Below are 22,480 nucleotides of genomic sequence, written 5' to 3'. Positions count from 1 at the left end.
TCAACAAATTATTACTTGATCTAATTGTCCTATCATTTACCACATCTTTCAATCTCTTCCATAAGAATAGCATGAGAGATTTTATTAAGTGATTATATAAAATTTATGTAAACTATATATGCAGCATAATTTTATTTTACCAGTTGAATAAGCCTATCAAAAAAAGAAATGAGGCTAGCTTAGCATGACCTGTTTTTGATGAAGTCACGCAGCTTTTTATGATCATCACTTCCTTTCCTAGATGCAATTGTTGAGTTATGTATTTTGACAACTTGTTTCACCCTCACTTTGTCATTGGAAAGGGCACAGGGAAGCTTAAATGGTGAATAAAGCACAAATTATGCACAAAGGCCTTCCCTGGTAGAGGTCTGCATTATTTTAGCACCATAAGTGAAAACAATGAAAACATCAGTCAGACCATGAAACATGACTGACGTGATCTCTCCTTGTCCTGCTCGCCCAGCAGGATGTCTTATGAGGTGTGAGGCAAAAGGAAATGCTGAAATCAGAGAGAAACCAAATTTAGAGGTCTAAACAACATCACATGTGAAAAAAGCCAAACTCCTCTTTTTAAAGAAAAACAAATTCTGGCAGAAAGTTCATCCAGATGGCCATTGTAAGATATGAGAATCCACACTTGTAGCTCATAGCTGCTGCCCTGACATTAATAGTCCCCCAGTCCCTCTGTTCACTACATTCCAGCCAACATACTCCATCTGCTCTTGGGCCACTGAGACATTAGAGACTATGGGATATAAGGCTATGTGGGTGAGCTCTTCACTCCTGGCCAGAGTAAAGTTAGTGAGCTAAATCACTGTCATGATGACCCAAACTACATGCTATTTTGTGTGAATGGCTCGATTCCCGAAGCACTAAAATAATCCTCCTAAACAAAACAAAATAAAACAAAACCTCAGGTGGTTTTATCCATAAAGAGGATTAAAATAGTAACATGAAACTTTACATATGCGCCTCAAAGAGCCTACCCAATCCTCTTCTTTACTCAGCACCTGCCTGCCCTTTGTAAACTTGGCAGTCATACCAGGAGTTATTATTCTTATTCTAATTTGGGGGCTCAACTGAATGAATGGCTAGCAGCTCCCTATTATTTCCAGGATCAAATAGAAAATCCTCTGCTCATCCTCTAAAGCCCATTTCAATCTGGAGCCTTACTAAACTCTTTTTTTTCCTCTATTCCACCAGGTGCTATACTATACAAAATTGATGGATGTCTTGCTGTTCCTCACACACAACACTCCAACAATACTTGTTCCAGCACTTTGCCTTTTCATTAGCTGTTCCCCATGCCTGGAATGTTATCCTTTCTCACCTCTGCCTTAAGTCTTCTTTTATGACTCAGTTTAAATTCCATAAACTATAGGGGGCCTTTCCTAATTCCTTTCTGCCTTGAATCTTTCCTCCTAAAGGATCTTCCATCAGCATTGCAAATATCTTGCATGGACATAATTATTTGCATGCCGTCTCCCTTAATCTAAAGTGAGTTCCTTGACAACAAGACACTTTTGGCTTTATTTCTTTATTTCTTTATAATTCAGAGTTTAGCAGTGACAACAACATAGTAAGCGCTTCAGAAATACTTGTTGACTCATTTCTCAGTCATGATGGAGAAATCATTTATTAAGTACTTACTATGTGTTAAACACCGTAGCAAGGTTGAAAGCACAAATACAAAAATGGAGACAGTTTATGTCCTCTGGACATAAAACGTTTTCTTGACCAAATTCTATTTCTGTAGTTATATAGTTGACTTCTTGGACTTATTAAATTTGTCCCTATTAAGTAGAACTTAATTATATTTGGCTCATTTTTCAGGTAAGAAAATGGTAATATTATTAATAAAATGATAAATTGCCCAGAAACTGTCTTTCAAACTTTCTAAACATTACACAGTGTATTGATAAAAGTGTTAAAAATTATAGAGATGAAGACACAGAAATACAAACTCCATTAAAGTTAGCCATACAATCATCAATTAACATTTTAGGGATCAAGTTGTCCATCAGTTCTGATCTCTTTTCACTTTACCATCATCCTGGCCACATCTTTCAATACTGTTACCAGGGATTTGATGAGAAACTTTTTCAAATACATCATAGATGTGCTACATTTTATTCTAGTCATTTGACAAAGAATTTTATGGTATCAATAAAAAGATGGTGAATTTTACAGTGAATGGGAGCACAATTGAGTGAATCTGTACTTTGTTGAATTCTTGTGTGGGAAAATCTCTAGATGTATGTGACAGAATTCTGTTATGCATTCCATATGGTTTGGTATGGTTTTTGATCAAATAAATGAGGGTTCATAAAGAATTTTATGACTTTAAGGTGATGTGAGGTTGGGGACAACAGAATAGGTCTCCAAACAAAAAGACTTTGGAAGAATGAAACAATTGACAAAATCTAAGAAGACAGAATTTATCAGGTTTAAACAACAGGTCATGTTACATAATGGAAATCATAGTGAAGTTGAGGTCAGAAAGCTCAAATTCCAGGTCTTTGCTTAGTGTTAACATGCACAACCAATGATATTGACTTTATTACTCCACAGATTTTTCTCAAATATTCTAATTTCCATATAGGGGCTACAAAAGGATTCAGAAAATTTCAGTCCAGACAAGAAGTACAACACTAATGCTCACTTATTATTGCACCCCCCCCCCCAGTAGAATTAAATTGAGGTTTGTAACCAACATCTGCAGTAGCTATGGAGAATTCTTGTCTCCAGAGTGCATCTTGATCATAGTGATCTAGCAGGTATAAGTGAAAGCTCCATATTCTGGGGCATCCCACAACATGATCCAATCCTAGCTACAACCATTTTTTCATCACCTTTACTCATATAGAACTTTTTGATTTTAAGCCATTTTATTAATTAATGACTCAAACTCTGTACTTTATAATAAACACCACTCAGCTTCTCCTTAGTTTATAATCGACTTGCTCCATTACAAAGATAATGGCTATGGCTCTTAGTCATAACCAATCACATAAAAACATCAAAAGCTTCATATTGTGGATCACAAATGAATGATCATTGAATATTATGGGAGATTAATTATAATTTTGGATATAAACTGTGCCTTTCTAGCACTGCTGCCTGCCTTCCCCTGATATGCTTAATATTCATACAATTTCTCTAGTCTTATATTCTCTTTTATAAGATGATTATAATGAAAATTTAGAAAGCTTTTTCATGAACAAAATCAATTAGATGAGGTTAAGGGGAAGTTGGCAATGGGAAATAAATCTTTACATCATATATCTCTAAGAAGCTAATATACAAACTATACAGGGAACCTAACTCAAATACATAAGACAAAAAAAAAACCTTTATCCAATGGATAAATGATCAAGGAATGTTAAAAGTAGCCCTCAAAAGAAAACATGCACACTATTAACAACTACAAGAAAGGGTATTCTAGATTACTAATAATAACAATGCCTAATGTTTTATGCTATCCAAAGAAAATTGGAAAAGATGACAAAAGATGGGTATAATCAATGTTGGAGAGGTTTTCAAAAGATAGACACAGTAGTCCACTGTGGATGGAGCTGTGAATCAGTCAAGACATTCTAGCAAACTGTTAGAATTATTGGAAGAAGCCCAACCCCCACAGTCACATGAACAAAATCCTGCCCCAGGCTGACTGTACCAGAGAAATTTACCCCTGGAACCTCTGCAGCACCAGCATCTTCTGAAACTAAGTTCACGATATGGTGAGAAGGCTGAGTGGTTGGCCGGGGGTAGAAAACAGGGGTCTCTGCTGGAGCTGAGGCAGAATTTAGTTGTTCTACCCCAGCAGGGAACAGGGAAGACATCTTGAGTGGCGGACCCATGTGGGGGAGGGGTGAAGGCTGAGCAGAGCTATTAACCCAGCAGAATAAAAATTGTATTTTCTGGTTGGATAGCAAGTAGGTTTGGGTTATATACAGAGCAGAGCACAGGCCAGGTGAGTGAAGAACCTGCTCTTCCCTAAATAATACCACCTTAGACACCCTGAAGCTTGGGACAGTGTATCCTGGAAGCAGTGCTCTACTTTAAGAAGATGTTAAAAGTCAAGAAATAGGCGGGCAAAAGGAGCAGACAGAGAAAGACGCAGAGCATAGAAAGTTTCTTTAGTGACAAAGAAGTTCAAGGTGCACCCTCAGAAGAGGATAGCAGTGTCGCAGCTTGTACATCCAACGTTTCCAAGAAAAATTTGAATTGGTCATAGGCCATGGAGGCACTCAAGAAGGACTTTGAAGATAAAGTAACAGAGGTAGAGGAAAAAAATGAGAGTGATTCATTAAAGTCATGAGAAAAAAGTCAACAGCTTAAAAAGCCCAATGGAATAGCTCTCTGAAGAAAATAATTGCCTAAGAATTAGTATTGAACAAATGGAAACTAGTGATTTTATGAGAAATCAAGACACAATAAAGCAAATCCAAATGAATAAAAAAAATAGGGGGAAATGTGAAATATCTTCTTGGAAAAACTGCTGACCTAGAAAATAGAACCATGAGAGATAATGTGAAAATTATTGGACTACCTGAAAACCATGGCCAAAACAAAAGCTTAGACACCATCCTCCAAGAAATTGTGAGGGAAAAGTGCCCTTATATTCTAGAAGCAGAAGGTAAATAGAAATTGAAAGAATCCACCAATCACCTCCTGAAATAGATCCCAAAAGGAAAACTTCCAGGAATATTATAGCCAAATTCCAGAGCTCTCAGGTCAAGGAGACAATATTGCAAGCAGGGAGAAAAGAATTCAAATTCTGTGGAGTCCCAATAAGGATAAAACAAGATCTACCAGAATCTACATTAAAGGACCAGAGGGCATGGAGTATGATATTCCAGAGGGCAAAGGAAATGGGACTACAGCCAAGAATCACCTACCCAGCAAAACTGTGTATAATCTTTCAGAGAAAAAAATGGGACTTCAATGAAAAAGAGGACTTTCAGGCATTTGTGATGAAAAGACATGAACTGAATAGAAAATTTGACTTTCAAATATAAGACCCTAGAGAAACATAAAAATGTAAACAGGGAAAAGAAATCATGAGAGATATTAAAAGATTAAACTGTTTTCATTCCTACATGGGAAGATAATACTTCTAACTCATAAGAACTTTCTCAGTATTAGGGTAGCTGAAAGTAATACACTTAGACAGAGGACACAGGTCTGAACAGAATATGAAAGGATAATATCTGTCAAGCATTTATTTTTTGTTTATCCTTGTTTTTTGTGGGGCAGGCAGGGTGGGGTGTCTTATGTCTGGGGCTGAATTGGGGCTTGGGGCCTCCTGGGTCCAGGGCTGGTGTTTTGTCCACTGTGCCCCCTAGGAAATCCATGATGACATCTTTAAAATAGGGTTGAGGGTTAGAAGGAATGGACTGGGGGAGGGTAAAGAGGAGAAGTGGACTGGGGAGAGGTACCTCACATGATGGAAACAAGAAAAAAAAACTTATGGAGGGGAGGGGAAGAGGGGAAAGGAGTGGGGGAGTGAGTGAACCTTACTATAATCATAATTGTCTCAAAGAGGGAATAACATATATACTCAAGTGGGCATAGTAATATATTTTTGCCCTGAGGGAAAGTGGGAGGTAAAGGAGATAAGAGGGGGAGAGGGGAATGAGGGAAGGGCAGATTGGGGGAGAGAGCAGCAAAAAGCAAAACACTTTTGAGGAAGGTGACGATGTTCTGCATACCTGCACATATATGACTTATTGAATTTCTTGATTCTTTAGGGAGTGTTGAGGACATAGGGAAGAAGAGAAATTTAGAACACAGAATGAGCTCGAAGACATTAACCTCATCAGAGTGGGCTCAAGGAGGGAATAACATACACATCCAATTGGGAGAAGTAATCTATTTACCCTCTAGGAAAGTAGGAGGGGAAGACACTAAGGAGGGAACGGTGGAAGAAGGGAGGGCAGAGCCGGGGAAGGGGCCATCAGAGGTAAAACACTTTTGAGGAGGAGTAGGGTTAAAGAAGATAGAAAATAGAGTAAATATCATGGAAAGGGAATAGGATGGAGGGAAATAATTATGATGATTGACTAAAATGGCAAAACATATGGTACCTACTCTGCTGGGCTATTATGAAGAAAATTCTCAGTCAAGTTTAAGGTACTATATACAGGTTATGATGAACAGGATGCTATCAGAAAAAACCTGGAAAGACCTACATGAACTGAAGCTGAGTGAAATGTACTGTATACAAAATAACATCAATAGTGTAAGATGATCTGCTGGAAAGCACATGGTTATTTTCAGCAAAGCAAGGATCCAATATAACCCTGAAGGACTTATGAAAATTACAATTCATCTGCAGAGAAAGAAGTGATGGTATCTGAAAACAGATTGAGGAATTATAATAAAAAAGTTTCAAGCTGAAATTTTGTTTTTATCTGGGTTTTTTTTATTTTTTTTCGAGACAATTCCTTCTTGGCACCTGTCACTTTCCCATTATTGTCATCACTGTGAATCAGTGTCACTTATCAGGTACATTTCCTTCTGTTCCTTTTGATGGTTATTGATGAAATTTTACTTTAAGGAAACTTTTAATTGATATCTTTTGTTTTTATATCAGTTACATTTTCCATCTCAGAAAGCCATCTTTTATAATGATTTAAAAAAAGAAAGTCCACAAAAGAGTCAAATCACATGCATCATTTCACACTCATAGTCCCTCTCCTCTTCACAGAATGGAGGGAGGTACTTTCATTGACATTATTGTAGATATGTACATTGCTTTCTTGTTTCTACTTTTCTATTTGAATTAATTCATATGTTTTCCCATGCTTCTTCATATCTGTGATATCCACAGTTTTTTATTGTATAGTAATATTAAATTTAATTCCTGGGGCAGCTAGGTGGCATAGTGGATAAAGCATCAGCGCTGGATTCAGGAGGACCTGAGTTCAAATCTGTCCTCAGACACTTGATACTTATTAGCTGTGTTACCTTTGGCAAGTTGCTTAAACCCTCATTGCCCCCTCCCCCCAAAATAAATTCCTGTACCACAGCTTATTTAGCCATCTTCCAATCAATGAGCAATCACTTTCCTCCCAGTTTGCTGGTATGATGAAAATTAATACTGTATTTATTTTTTATTACAAAGATTCTAAGAAAAATTCTTGAAAATCATGGGTGTTTAAGGGTAACATGTGAAGTTGAAGAAAATAAATACTTCATGGGGCTTGATATAGAAAGATACTGACATTTTCTACAAATAGCCCTTAAAATGGTATCGGTTTTTGTTGTTGTTGTTGTTTATTTGTTTGTTTTTGTTTATTTTTTTTAACCAGGGACTTGAATCATACAATAATGGTCACCTAGGTTTCTAATTTCTAGATGAGGTTGAGCAGTAGTATGAATATGGAACAAAGAATAGTACTCAACATGGAGTAGTAAAATTAATCCTATTTAATGATCCTTTTTTTCCAACTTAAAAGCAATTTCAATAATTAACAAAATATACAAAGATTTGATATGCAAAAGCAAGAATTAAAATGTCAGTGTAGCAGACATGGAAAAACACAAGTCTTCACTCAGCTTCCAATTTTTAATTCTAGACCTGATTTGACATGTGTTAGATAGGGGGTGGTGGTGGTTCTATTTATGGAGACAACAAAAAAGAGAGTTGAAGAACTTCAAGGAAAAGGAGTTGCACTTCCCATTCTCATCTAATCAGCAATCTCTCCAGAGAGACAGACACCCAATTCAAGTGCTATATCTCTTCTAGGAAACTATTCCTGGTTCTTCTAGCTGCTAATGCCATTCCCATTATGATTACTCTCCATTTGTACTGCATTTATCTTGTATGTTTTGATTTATATATAGTCTTCCCCATAAGAATGTAAGGTCCTTGAGGTCAGGGTATATTCCCCCTCCCCACCCCCCTTGTAGCCACAATGTTTAGTACAGTGCCTGGAAGATCAACAGTCATTTATCAAGACTTTATTATCTGCTAATAATGGCACATCATAAATGCTTATTGACTGATTGATTTATTAATTGATTGGTGTGGGGAAAAGGTAAAACTGAAAGTCACCTTTTTGTCTGTCCACGACCTCCTTCAGGAGTGAGCTCTGGACAACTGTATTTTCCAAGGTAATGGGATATTTTTCACTTCAAATTCACATTTCTTACCCCCAAAGCACCCAAGAATTGCTAGATTTTTTTTTCAAAAATTCCAGTTAACCCAGAAATAATTTTCAGATTCCCAAAACTATGGCAAACATTGATGCAAGAACTGGAATTTCAGTCATGCAAAACCTTAGAATGAAATGATAGCAGGGTGCAGAGGAAAATGTGCTTCTCTTTTTACTCAAAGGGGCACATTTCTCTCTTAATCTTTGCATCTATGGGATTGAAGTTTGGAGTTTCACCAGATTTCTGGAGGAGCTTGATTTTCCACCTCATATCTATTACAATTCATCTATGAAAAGAATCATCCTGAGGATTTTTCTGTTTCTTTTCTACCATTTCAAATGTTACAAGTTCCCCTGAAGTTTCTTTTTAGTATCATTACCTAAATATTGCACACACTTCTTTAATCACAGAATTTTTCTTGCCTCAATCCATGTGTGTCCCTAACAGATAAAGGAAAATATTTTGTCAGATATAGAACACACTTAAATGCTGTGTTTTCTGCTTTTCCAATCAACCTTAAATTTTCAAGGGGCCAAATTAATTTGTCCTTGGCCAATCATGACATCCAATAAATAAAGGATTTAAAATCCCTTTTGAAATCCTCAAGATGCCTGTCATTCACTAGATAGTTCTTACAAAAAAGAACATTTGATGAGCCTAAGTGTAAATGAATCAGAAAAATTTGGATTTAATTTCCCTATTTTCCTTTAAACCTCCTGTGGTTTTTTTTTAAATTGTGGGAAAAACTCCTCGGCAAAACTCATCTTGGATTTTACCAAATGCAGACTGTTTGAAAATGAGTTAGACATTCCAATATCAAACCAAGGTTGAATTTACAACTCTGATTATGTGAACTTATTATTAGTGTGGTTATCAACTTCAGGCAGAAGAGACTATGATGGAAACCTAAGGAACTCTTTTCATCTTTTTCAAAGGTAGGAACCTCCTGCAGTGTATTTCAGAATTCTCAGAATGTTTACAGCTATGTCCAAAACACAAAGAGTAGGCAAAGCACGTGTTAAAAGAACCTCAGTTCCATTATCTTTGAATATCTCAAGTGATCACTCTAAGGCAATTTGTTATTCCCTTGATATGTCAACAACCATTCTTTTTTACTTTCTCATTTCTCTTTCCTTATTTAGGTACACAATTGTAAATTTCACTTAGAGGGGAAAACACATGCATTCAACAACAATAATAATAGCTAACATGTATATACAACTTACTATGTGCAGGCACTGTCCTAAGCACTTTACACTTATTATCTCATTTGATTCTCACAACAATCCTAAGAAGTAGGTGCTATTATTATTACCCCCGTTTTACAGATGAGGAAACTGAGACAAACTGAGATTAAGTGACTTGCTCAGATTCACACATATAGTAACTGAGGCTGGAATTAAACTGAGGTCTTTCTGACTCCACGTCCAGTACTCTATCCACTGCAAATAACTACTATGTTTCAGGAACTGTGCTAAGTGCTTTATAAATATCTCAGTTGATCCTCACAAAAACCCCAGGAGGTAGGTGCTATTATGATTTCATTTTACTATTGAGGAAACTGAGGCAGATAGAAGTTAAGCGACTTACCTAGGGTCACACAGCTAGTGTCTGAGGTCACATTCAAACTCAAGTCTTCCTTATTGTGCAGTATTCTATCCACTGTACCAACTGGCTGTCAGGATAGTATATAGTAACCAAATCAGAACTAGCTCTCAAACTTCAATTCTTTTGGAAAAATACTGCCTTATTCATCAGAGGATAGGTTGCTGATCCTCTGGGCAAGTAATTTAATCTCTCCCTCTCACTCACCCCTTCCCCCACTTTCCCCTACCCCTCAGCAATCAGGGTTAAGTGAATTGCCCAGGGTCACACAGCTGATAAGTATTATTAAGTGTCTGCAACTGGATTTGAACTCAGGTCCTCCTGACTCCAGAGTTAGTGCTTTATCTACTGTGCCACATACCCACCCCTAAATATTTAATCTCTCAGTGCCTGTAGCAACTCTAAGTTGCAGTGCTGTTGTGATATATATTACTTGAAGGAATTAACTCATTGGTTGTCATTGATCATTCCCTACACCAAGTAAATTGCAGGCCAAGGAGAGCGAGAGTGAGAGACAGAGAGACAGAGACAGAGACAGACACGGAGACATGCAGAGAGAGACAGAGAGACACAGACACAGACAGACAATAGACAGAGACAGTGGGAAACAGAGATAGCAATAGTGAGACAGAAATAGAGATGCAGAAATGGAGACAGATAGAGACAGAGATACAGAAAGATATAGAGAGGGAGAGACAAAGAGACTGACAGAGATGACAGAAACATGAAAGAAAGAAAAAGAAACAGAAAAAGTAGAGAAGGAAGGAAAGGAGGAATAGGGGAGGGAGAGTGGAAGAGTAGAGGGAAGGAAGAAGGAAGAAAGAAAACACCTAGTGTTTTCTTTCCAGACTAAATTATATCAACATAGTAATAATTCATTAAGTATACACTATAAACACTTTGTAGTCATGGTTTTTAAATAAGAATTTGTGTGCTTAATACAAAATATTTTCTTTTCTTAATAGCTATATGGACTTGTTTATACTACAAGAAATAACCCTTTAATACTCAAACGGTTCCTGGCAAAAATATTAAACCACAATCACTTTATGATATGTTTGATTTGATTATTATTGTTTTAGTAGGTTTATTGATTAAAAAAAAAACTGTGCCTAGATTTTACCCTATCCTTTCCCTGTCCTGCCTTGAGAGTCATCCACCATAACAAAAAGAAAAGGGGAAAAATCAGCATTTAGCCATTCCCTACTTGATAGGAATTTGCTTTATTTCCAGTTCTTTGCTACTACAAAAACTGCTGCTATAAGCATATTGGCATATATGTAAACTTTCTTTTCATAATTTATCTTCATGAGGGATATGACTAGCAATGGACTCTCAAGACTAATAGTACAAATATTTGTGTCACTTCTCCATATAACTCCAAGCTGCTTTCTTCCACATTATTGGGGTTAGGGGCACATTGCCTCCATGGTCTGGAAAATCCGTGTAAAATATTTCGACCCACCCTTTGTACCAGAGAAGTCTGAATATTTTTTCTTCTTTTATGAGGTGTTTCTTTTATGGGGTGTAAAATTTGGGTTAAGTATTTGGTCATAGGCTCTGTGTCATCTACTGGTATTCACATGTCATCTGAGGCTTCTGCAAAACTCCCCCCAAAATTCCCATTTAATTTCTCATGCGGACTGGTGATATATCAAAATTGTTATGTGGAAAGGATACTATATTAATTCATATAGATCCACCAACAGTGGACTAGTACCTCTCCTTCTACAACACTTCCAGTGTGAACTCCTCATGTTAATTGTTATTGTTAAGTTCTTAACACAGCTTGTGGAAAGATGGATATTCATTTATGCTGCAGGACAACTAATAAGATGCTTACCCCCATGGACAAGACATAATGCATAGGTGTTAGCCTTAGAATAAGTGACCATCTGATCAAGAAGGACCTTTCTTCATTTTCCTACCTACTTTTAATCAACTACTCAGACCTGATCTAACACCTAGTAGGTTGCCTCCACCTGGGATCAACAAATACCTTTTTTTCAGGGGATCAGGAACTGCAATTACTTATCCTTGATTCTTCTTGAGCAATATTTCTTTTGTAAAGCAAATGTGTTTTTTCATGTCTAGACTCCAAATACTTTATTGTTCTAAATCAGGTCCCCCCTTATCTCACAACTCATGGTCCTATTGTATTACTCTAACTGTTATGAAGTTTTTCTTGACATTAAGACTAAATCTGCGCACATATATAACCTATATTAGATTGCTTTCTGTCTTGGGGAGGAGGGAGAAAAATTGGAACTAAAAATCCTATGAAAACAAATGTTGAAAACTATCCTTATATGTAATGGGAAAATAATAAAATACTGAACTATCAAAAAAACCAACGACAATAAAACTAAGTTGGGTTCATAAACCAGACTGAATTGAAATAAAAAATTCCAGTTATCTGTCATTAAAAGTTCAAGAATTTGCCAAGTTATCAAGATTCAAAACTTGATTTTCCTTAAAAAATCATTAAATGAATTTGAGCTTGGAATTAGGACAGAATTTCAAACAATTTCTGAAATGGCCCTAAACATACTTCTGCCATTTTATACCATGTCTTTATGTGAAGCAGTGTTCTCTGCATTAATAATTATAAAATCAAAATATCAATCAACTCTGAAAAACATTCAAGATGTTCTACATCCTTTGGTATCAAATATTATGCTAAGATTTAACCCTATATATAAAAATAAACAATCACATCCATCTCATAAAAAGACTAAATCTGGGGGTGGGCAACAGCTAGGTGGCACAGTGGATAAAGCACTGGCCCTGGATTCAGGAGGACTTGAGTTCAAATTCAGTTGTAGACACTTTATAATACTTACCAGCTGTGTGACCCTGGGCAGGTCACTTAATCCTGATTGCCTCACACACAAAAACACCAAAACAAAACAGACTAAATCTGCGTTCTATATTTTAAGAAAAGAAATAAGAACATAGATCTGCAACTGAAAGTAACTTTAGAGGTGATCTAGTCCAACCACCTTTTTTTTTTTTACAGTTGAGGAAACTGAGGACTAGTAAGATTAAGTGACTTAATAAAAGTCACATAGACAGTAATTGATAGAACTGGAATTCAGTTTAGGTCCCATGGCTCCAGGTTTGACAGTGATAAATTGGACAGTTGAAAAAAGGGAGACTAGGATAAGGGATTCAAGAACATTCCATATAAATTTAATGAACTAGGAATAATTATCTTGGAGAAAAGAAGATTTACTGGGGGATATTATAGTTATGTTTAAGAATTAGAAATCTTGAAGAAGGATTGAACATTTTCTGTCTGGCTCCTGAAGGCACAATAGGATGAGTCAAAATTGCAAAGGGGGAAATTAGATTTGTCCCAGGTGTAATCAGTTGCCCTGTGACAAAGTGAGAACCTGTTTATTGGAACAAAGAATGGGTGATCAATAGTCACAAAAATTGTAAAGGGGATTCCTGTTCTTGTATGGCTTGAAACATTTGGCCTTGGAGGTCTTTTCATCTCAGAACATTTTTTTATTCATTCTGTGATCATGTCTTTGCAAATAAGGTCAAAGCCATTCAACCTCCCGGGAATTTGCAGCTTTTTAGGAAGGAAATAGAGGATTTTTTTTGAAGAGGAAGAATAATAAAAGCTAACATTTATATAGCACTTTAAAGTTGGCAAAATGCTTTATAACAACAAGTCAAAACAACAGTGCTCCTGGGGGTGTTTTTATTATCCTTTGTAATTTTACAAAAGAGGAAACTGAGGCAGACAGTTCTAAGGGATTTGCCGAGCATCATACATCTAGTAAACCTGTAATTAAACTCATCTTCCTGACTCTAGGACCAATGCTTTCTCCATTGTGCCATCATCTGTCAAGGAAGTCAATATGCCACCAGCCTGTGCATGAGGAGCCATGTGATAGTAGGGTGTCAGATAAAGGCCATTGAAGTTGAAGTTAAAGAGAACTGAATAGGAGAAGCTATAGATGAAGAATTAGAACAGAAACACCAGGCAGAACTGGTGGTGAAGCTATGGTTTTAAGAGATGCTGCTCTCTCCTGCTTCTACAGAGTGAAACATGAATCTCTCTTGTACAGTGGAGAGAGCTCTTTTGCTTTCCATAGGATAGCCACATTTATATTGGAAATGCTTCCTCACAAATTTGTTTCATTTGTTCCATGACAGAAAGGTTCTCCTAGATTTTTAAATATTATTACACTCATCTTCAAGTTCTGTAAAGACTTTCAGTTCAGGCCAGATGATGGACTATAATTCTGCAGTCTGAGGAACATCTAAAGTGAGGAGAGGCTTGTCATCACAGTGGTGCAGTGGAAAGAGGGAAGCAATATTCTAGAATCCATGGGTCTAGGTTCAAATCCTATCTCTGATGTTTCATCAATCTCCTCCCATACCCATTCCTTATTTTTAGACTTCAAAATCATGCTCTAGCAAATGTTTCATCCTGGAACATCCCTCTGCTCCCCAGGCCTCCTGACCCTGGGACAATCCACCACTCCTGCAGCATTCTCAACTTGTAAAGCCCACCCACTTAACCATTGGTGAATTCTTCTTGGAGATTTTGTGGAGGGGCCTAGGTTGGTCTTCCTTTTCCTTACAGCCCTTCCCCTATCTTCCAGACTTCAAAATCATGCCCCTATCCAGCTACAAATCCCTTTTCATCTCTCTCTCTCTCTCTCTCTCTCTCTCTCTCTCTCTCTCTCTCTCTCTCTCTCTCTCTCTCTCTGTCTCTGTCTCTGTCTCTGTCTCTCTCTCCTCCTTTGTATTGTATCTTTCACCATTAGAAGGTAAGATCCTTGAGGAAAGGAACTGTCTTCCTCTTTCCTTGTGTTATTATGCCCAGTCACAGTTCCTGGCATATAATAAGTACTTAAATGCTTGTTTCCCTCTTTCCTTTACCACCTGTGTGACCTTTGGCAAGTCACTTTCCTGGTCCTTAGTTTCTTACCTGTAAAATGAAAAGTTTGGACCACATGGTCTCTGAGGTACCTCCAGCTCTAAATCTATGTTTAATTTGGTCACAGGGTGGGGATGTATTTTGTATCTACTGCAAATTTTGTTTGTTTGTTTGCTCACCTATTTAAAAGTGAGTTTCCTTATCTTTGCCTGGGCTGGAAATACAGAAACTATTTATAGACCCAGTCCCAGTAAAGATGGATATAGAAGCTTTAACCTATTTTTCATTGTGAACTTTTGCTGGCAGATGGTGGCCCTAAACTCAAGACACTCATCTTGTTGATTCTGGGCTTAATGTGGGTTTTCTGTGTCTCACCGCTCCCAAACTCAGGTGATCTATCAGCCTCATACTACTTTAGTATTCAGCCACTTCTCCATTCCTAAAATATTTAAGAAAGACATTTCAGGTACATTTACGTGAAATCTATAAACTCCCTATCCCCATCCTTACCTCTATCCCAGTTGAGTTAAAATCCACTATAATTACACACACATAGATAATATATACAGACATGCATGCACAAATAGATGTATTTTAAATAGCCAAATATATATTTAAATAGCTTTTAATAGAACATTGGATACATAGTAAGGCATTTTAGAAACACTCCACATGAACAGCATTAGATTTTTGTTTTGTTTTTTAGTGAGGCAATTGGGGTTAAGTGACTTGCCCAGGGTCACACAGCTAGTAAGTGTTAAGTGTCTGAGGCCGGATTTGAACTCAGGTACTCTTGACTCCAGGGCCAGTGCTCTATCCACTGCGCCATCTAGCTGCCCCAACAGCATTAGTTTGACAAACTTCTACCATTTTCACTTTCCTTTTTTTTTTTTTTTTTTTTTGGTTCTTCATTTGGGGTCAGATCATAGGAGGTCGGGGAGGGTTTATTTAATTCATTAGTATTATATAGCACTTTTCATACTTGCATGCATAAGTAGATGTTTAGCTATTTCAGATTAATGATGACTTCACAAACTTCAGGAATAAAGATCATCTTTACAAGGCAAGAGAGAAATGGAAATTACTGTATCTAATTTATTATCCTGAATAATTAATGTACTAAGGTACTTTTAGCTTGAGTCAAATACCTAATATGTTTAATTATTGGTTAGGAATTCTTCATAAAATATTCTACAAGTAAGAATTAAATTAGATGTGTGGCATTGAATAATTGATGCAATTTGATTTATAAATTATGAATAGAACATAATACTTTTGGATAAAAAACCAGGAAGAAAAAAAATCCCTTTGGTTTCCTAGGTTACAGTTACATTTTTATAACTGAATTGTTAAGCTAAAGTGAGGAGGCTCCATAAACCTCACATGAAAAATGAATCCTGTGACTTTATGGTCATATTTTGCCTGTATTCCATATGTAGAAGAGATGGTTGAAACAGGGAGAACTAAGGAAAGCCAAGATGATAATGAAGCAGCCACATGTAATGGAAAATATGACAATTCTAGAGTCAATAGACTTGGGTTTGAGTCCTGCCTCTGCCACTTAGTTTAAGATCATGGATAAATTATTTAAAAAGAAAGGACAACTTCTATCCAGAAGAGTCTTTCAAAGAGTCTGGGAAAGCATTCTGAAAATAGAATAAACATAATATTAAGATATGGATTAAATGATTATCTAGCTCTAATGATACCCACTGGAGGAAATGTCTTTTCCAGCAATCCTTCAAGAAAAAAGGAAGGAAGGAAGAAATAAAGGAAAGAAGGAAAGAAAATAGGAAGGAATATAGGAAGTAAGGAAAGAAGGCAGGAAGAAAAAAGAAGAAAAAGGAAGGTAAGAAGAAAGAAAAGGAAGGAGAGAAGGAAGAAAAGAAGGATGGAACAAAGAAGATAAGAATGAAGGGAGGATAGAAAGAAGGAAGGATAAAGGGAAAGAAGGTGGTAAGGAAGGAAGGAAGGAAAGAAGGAAGAAAAGAAGAAAGGAAGGAAGATGTTAACCATTTCTTTTTGTTTGTTTTGTGGGGCAATGAGGGTTAAGTGACTTGCCCAAGGTCACACAGCTAGTGTCAAGTGTCTGAGGCTGGATTTGAACTCAGGTCCTCCTGAATCCAGGGCCTGTGCTTTATCCACTGTGCCACCAAGCTACACTAACCATTTCTTTCCATACAGGCCTCATTTTAATTTTTTCTCCATAGGTTCTGGTTTATTTTTGAAAGCTTAGGTACTATGAGAATTTAATTCAAGGGCTTTATGGGTTTCATATCTGCTACTATTTTTAAAGGATAAATGGACAGAGAGGTTTAGAGAATTTGTAGTCAGCTTTTGAGGGGAAAGGGAGCTAGTATAATCTCTTCTTTTACTAAAATATAGGTTTTTAAATATTTATGATAGGCAATTACCAAGATAAGCTTCAGATTAGTACTATGATTTAAATAATCCTATTAATGTTAGTGAATGAATAAAACCCAATGTATGTCTTCTCCCAATCCATTTTACTTTGAGATTCCTGAGATTTTGAGTGAAATTATATATAGTTGTCCTTTATCAACAAAATGTTATTTTGTCATGTAGGATTGCCAAATAGCATTAAATAGATTATATATGTCTGTGAAATAGAATGTTTTTTTGGATTTAGAATCAATTGCATAGATTAAAATCCTGGCTCTAATTCTAACAAGTTGTTTGAGGTAGACAGGTCACTTCACTTTTCTTAGCCTCAGTTTCATCAACTGTAAAATGATAATAATAATAATAATTATATCACCTACTTCAAAGCTTTTTAAATTACAGGCAATATCCTTAATATTCTATAAAAGTTGAGTTATTATTAAGTTATTACTAGGATATGAGATCCTACCTCCCTTTTTCAAAAACAGATTTCCTCCATGATATATATTATAATTGTACAGGGCTTTTTCATGATTTCTTATAAGATTGCCATAGGGAATCCATCCATCATGCCTTCTAACTCTTTTTTGACATTATGAGGGTATAAGTGGAGCCCTAAGGCTGTCCCCTGTTATATCTTGTTCTTACCAGGTGATCAACCCATCATTTTGGAATCATTAATTTCCCAGATAATATAATTTACTTCATTTTTTCTTAGTTGTTACATGTTTCAGCCTATTTACACCTACCATGAACCTCTGCATTGCCCTCTATGTGGTATTCATTTTAAATTCTTCAGAGACTATAATGTTCTATTATTCACAACCATAGACAACACCAGCAGAATATTTGTATTTTACCTTAGTTTCTGAGAGATGTTTGGAGTTATTATCATTATAATTGTCATTATGATTAATTACGATTCCAGTTGGAGTTCTTTATAGAAACATATTGATTTGGGGTAATGATTCTGAAACTTAATTTTTTCATTCCATCAATAAAATATATGTAACTCCTGTTGGGCCTGACGGGGTTTGATGCTCATCCCTCTCCTCACTAGGAGACCTTTTTCAATCTTGGACCCATGCACAAAGACTGCACTACATCCTGGGGAAGATGGCCTCTAAAGGAAGGGGTAAGGCATTTTTTTATTAAATTGTCTAACTCTCTAAACTTCTACCCTAGAGCCCCAGAAGGAATTACTTAAAGCTTAGGTTTGGGTAATGTCTAGAGAGTTGCTGAAGAGTAGGGATGGTGGGAGGGGGGATAGAATCAAGTAGAGAAAAGTTATATATTTCCTCAACACGAAAAATTGCTACAGAATACAAGTCCTCTCTTACCCAAATAAACAAAAAGAAAAGCCTTAAACAAGAATCAGAAACTAATAACTACTATTATATTTCTCTGGGAAGTTGATGATAGTTAAAACATCAAAGCATGAAGCATTTTTTTTTGAGACTGTTTAACCAGATTTTCACTTTTACCTTGCCTCTGCACTGTCTAGACATTTTTTTTCAGGTCTACATCTTTTAGCAAGCCAGGCCAAGGCTCCTTAAGCCAGTTGTCATCTCTAATAATTGGGATTTGGGGGCCTTCTTCCATAGGACTTTCAGCACTAGTTGAAAACCTGGAGCTCCCAGCCTCTCCAACTCATAAGTCTATTTCCATGTCTGGAAACATCTATCTCAGGATTGCTTTCTGGCCATCCCTACTCAGAAAAGAAAATAACAATGAAAACGGGAGCTAGGTGTTTGAGAATCAGTCTTGAACTCATTTAGCCTAGCACATATGCTATCTGCCAAATACAAACAGTTCACCATTTCACCATTTCCCCCAAGAATTGGGAAAGGTTACCTGACTTACAGAGAATTCAAAGAGAGAAAACCACTCACTAAACAGTTTGAAGAGATAAGAGTGAGAGCAAGAACAACAGCAAGAGCGAGAGAGTGAAAGAGCGAGAGAGCGAGAGAGAGTGAGAGAGAGAGAGAGAGAGAGAGAGAGAGAGAGAGAGAGAGAGAGAGGATGGAAATTTGCTCCTGTATTGAGTGGGTAGCTTTTTTTGGCTCAGTAGTCAATACTCTCTGGTGTAACCCCCCCAAAAAAAGTCACCAGTGTGTGTGGGACTAAGGACTAGACTGGGCTCGTTGCATCATTCTAGGGCAATAAACCCTTCAGTGGTTAGCTACATATTTCCCTAAAAATGGCCACCATAGAGGCTGAGAAAATCCTTGGGGTGCCCTGAAGCCAGAATAAAACAGGGAACCTACTATTAACAGTCCATTATATCATGATACAGAAAGAACCATCTGTGAAGTATGGTAGAAAACCTCTTAAACCAAAAGCTTTCTTTTCCATTTATTATATTTTCAGCTCTTAGAAAGCAAGTACTGTACAGTTTTCATGTTTATACCCTTCCTAAAAGAATGACTTTCACATAGTAAGTGCTTATAAACTATTTGTTTAATTAGATTTTACCTAATGAAACATGCATTATTCAGAACCTTATGCCAACTCTATGGGGCATGGAAAACATAAGTACAGCATTACATTATCATTCTGAATAAATAAGTTTTAAGATGTTTGTTTCCATACAACATTTTTTTAATACAAAAGAGGTTACACATTGTCAATATCACCTTCCCTAACACTTGTCACCCCATTCCTGTTTTTCTGCTTTAGCCAGTTTTAAAAAATATAACCCAAGGGGCAGCTAGGTGGCGCAGTGGATAGAGCACCGGCCCTGGAGTCAGGAGTACCTGAGTTCAAATCCAGCCTCAGACACTAAACACTTACTAGCTGTGTGACCCTGAGCAAGTCACTTAACTCCAATTGCCTCAAAAAAAAAAAGAATTAAAAAACATATAACCCAAGCACACTATCTGTATTTTCCAGTTTTAGAGATTTTGAAATAATAAGGCTGTTCCCAAAATATAACCTTACAATGAACTCAAATATGGTATAGCTAAAAAAATAAATATGGAACTCGAATACTTCGATTCTAATTTTGGCCTTGTTACTTATGAGTGGTGTGACTTTGTTCAAGTCATTTAATTTCTCTATGTCTCAATCAATTTTTGCTTTCCTGTCATATTGACAAAGCTAATAATGATGAGAGGATTTTTTAAAAGAAGCTAGAGATTCTAAAAGATTGAAGTAAGAAGTATATTCCAGGTGAAATTAGTATCAATGTGAACTCATGGAGGAAGAAGATAGATGTCATTTATGGAGAACAGTGGATAGGCATGTTTAACTAGAACAAGAAATGTATAAGGAAATCTAATATATCTTTTTGGAAAAATAAATTGGAATTCAAATAGATGAATTTATAGTTTACCTTCAAGATAATAGGAAGACACAGAAACTTCTTGAGTAAGGGACTTTCCCAGTTGCACCTTTGCTTTAGGAATATAATTTTGACCACTGTGTGGAGGAGGATGAATTAGAATTGGAGATATCAAAGATAGAGAGATTAATTGGGAGGCTGTTTTGGGAATACAGGTAAGAGATGATGCTTGCCTGAAATAGAGAATTCATGTGAGTGAAGAGAAAATAGAATCAAGAAGATTTGATAACTGATTGGGTATGGGAAGGGGACCATGAATGAGAATAAAGGGACAAGGATGACTGAAATTGTGAATCTGGGTAAGTGGACATTATGATACCCTACAGAGAAATAGAGAGATAGATGTGTGTGGGGCACTAGAGAGATGTGTGTGGGGCAAAAAGAGAGTGATTTCTATTTTTGATACATTGAGTTTAAGATGCCTACAGAATATCTAACTGGAGATGTTTCATAGCTAGTTAGTGATTTGGGACTGAGCCTCACGAAAGAAATTCTTCTGTCTGGCATTTACAGTCCTTCACAATCTGGCTCCATCCTTTTCCTGAATGATTACACAATACTCCCCTTCATGTACGCTATGTTCCAGCCAAACTAGCCTATTGGCTCTTCCCCTGCATGACATTTCCACGTCTTTAACTACTTATTTCTCACAATGTTCCCTGAATGCCATCCCACCAGATTCATTCTGTGGGTGGGGAACTTAGATAATTGGTTGGTTTGGCCAGAGCCACACATTGAGTCAATGGTGGTATTAGAACTCAGGAGTTTCTTGGCTCTAGGGCCTGCCTCAGACCACATTATCTCACAAATAAATTAATGAAAACAAAGGAAACCTATTTTCTTAAAGGTCTGACTGAAACCAATAAAAGTAATGAAATTCCAATTACATACAGCAGATAATGGAGTACATATGTCACATAATACATAACACCCCTTTCAAAAGACATTGTCCACAGTTTGAGTGACACTCTCTGCTCAGCACTGTGATGTTTTGTGTGTCTAAAATCACAATCTGCACGTAATGTATTTTTTAATCTAGTCTCTAATATGAGGCACTTCAAGGATGCTCCTGAAAGCATAAGTTAAGTATCCACATCATCTAATTTCAGTAGGATTTTATTGTGCTTATAAAATATTCATAAGTGAAGGAAATGGAAGCAGTTCATTTCCATTAGGAAACTAGCAAAAAGACAGCAAGATAGACATTTTTCCCCTATCCATCAAGACCTGTTTCTTAAAATCCTTTGTTTTCCACAACGATTTCAAGAAAATTAGAATCACTTTAACTGAGATTATGGATCTTGGGCTAAATTTTTCAGAATACAAATCCATTGAAATATCTCCCAAGCTTTCTGTGACACAAGACTGCTTTCTACATTTAAGGAAACTCTCCCAATTAAAGAAAAACTGAATCCACCAATCCACTAATAGATAGATATTGCCTTCTGCAAGAACAGGATTCAGAAGGAAATAAATTGATAATAGGTTTGTGAAAGCCAATTTTAGGCTCCAATGGTGATGATACCTTTATCTTCAGATTTGGGGATAGGTATGTAACTAGAAATTGATATGCTAGATTGATACTATGAGGTTCTTGAGGCAGTACATTGGACAAGAAGGCATATGAAGTGCCTTCTATCTCTAGATCTATGTTAATAGATAAAACAAGCTAAATTAATAGGTCAAATAGACATTGGTATAAGAAGCTGATTCTATCAGCCTATGTCTGTGAAGCATCAATTCTTTTCAACAAACTTTTATTAAGTACCTACTATATGATCAATACTGTTCTAGGTGCTGAGCCACAAAGAGAAAAACAAAATAGTTCTTGTTATCATAGGTTGAATATTCTTTTTGGGTGGGAGGTAGGAGAGGGGAAATGTAAATATGACATTTATATAAAATTGTAAAAAATAATTTGGGGGAAAATATGTCTTATATAGAAAGTGTTACAGAGAAGTGCTTAAACAGAAGGTTAATCTGTAGGTGATTATTTTTATTTATATAAACATGGCTGAAGTCAGGAAGTCCTGAATTTAAATTTAGCCTCAGACACTTACTAGCTG

Source organism: Dromiciops gliroides, chromosome 4 (genome assembly GCF_019393635.1).
Source record: "Dromiciops gliroides isolate mDroGli1 chromosome 4, mDroGli1.pri, whole genome shotgun sequence".
Lineage (NCBI taxonomy): Eukaryota > Metazoa > Chordata > Mammalia > Microbiotheria > Microbiotheriidae > Dromiciops > Dromiciops gliroides.
This window is presented reverse-complemented; position numbering follows the sequence as displayed.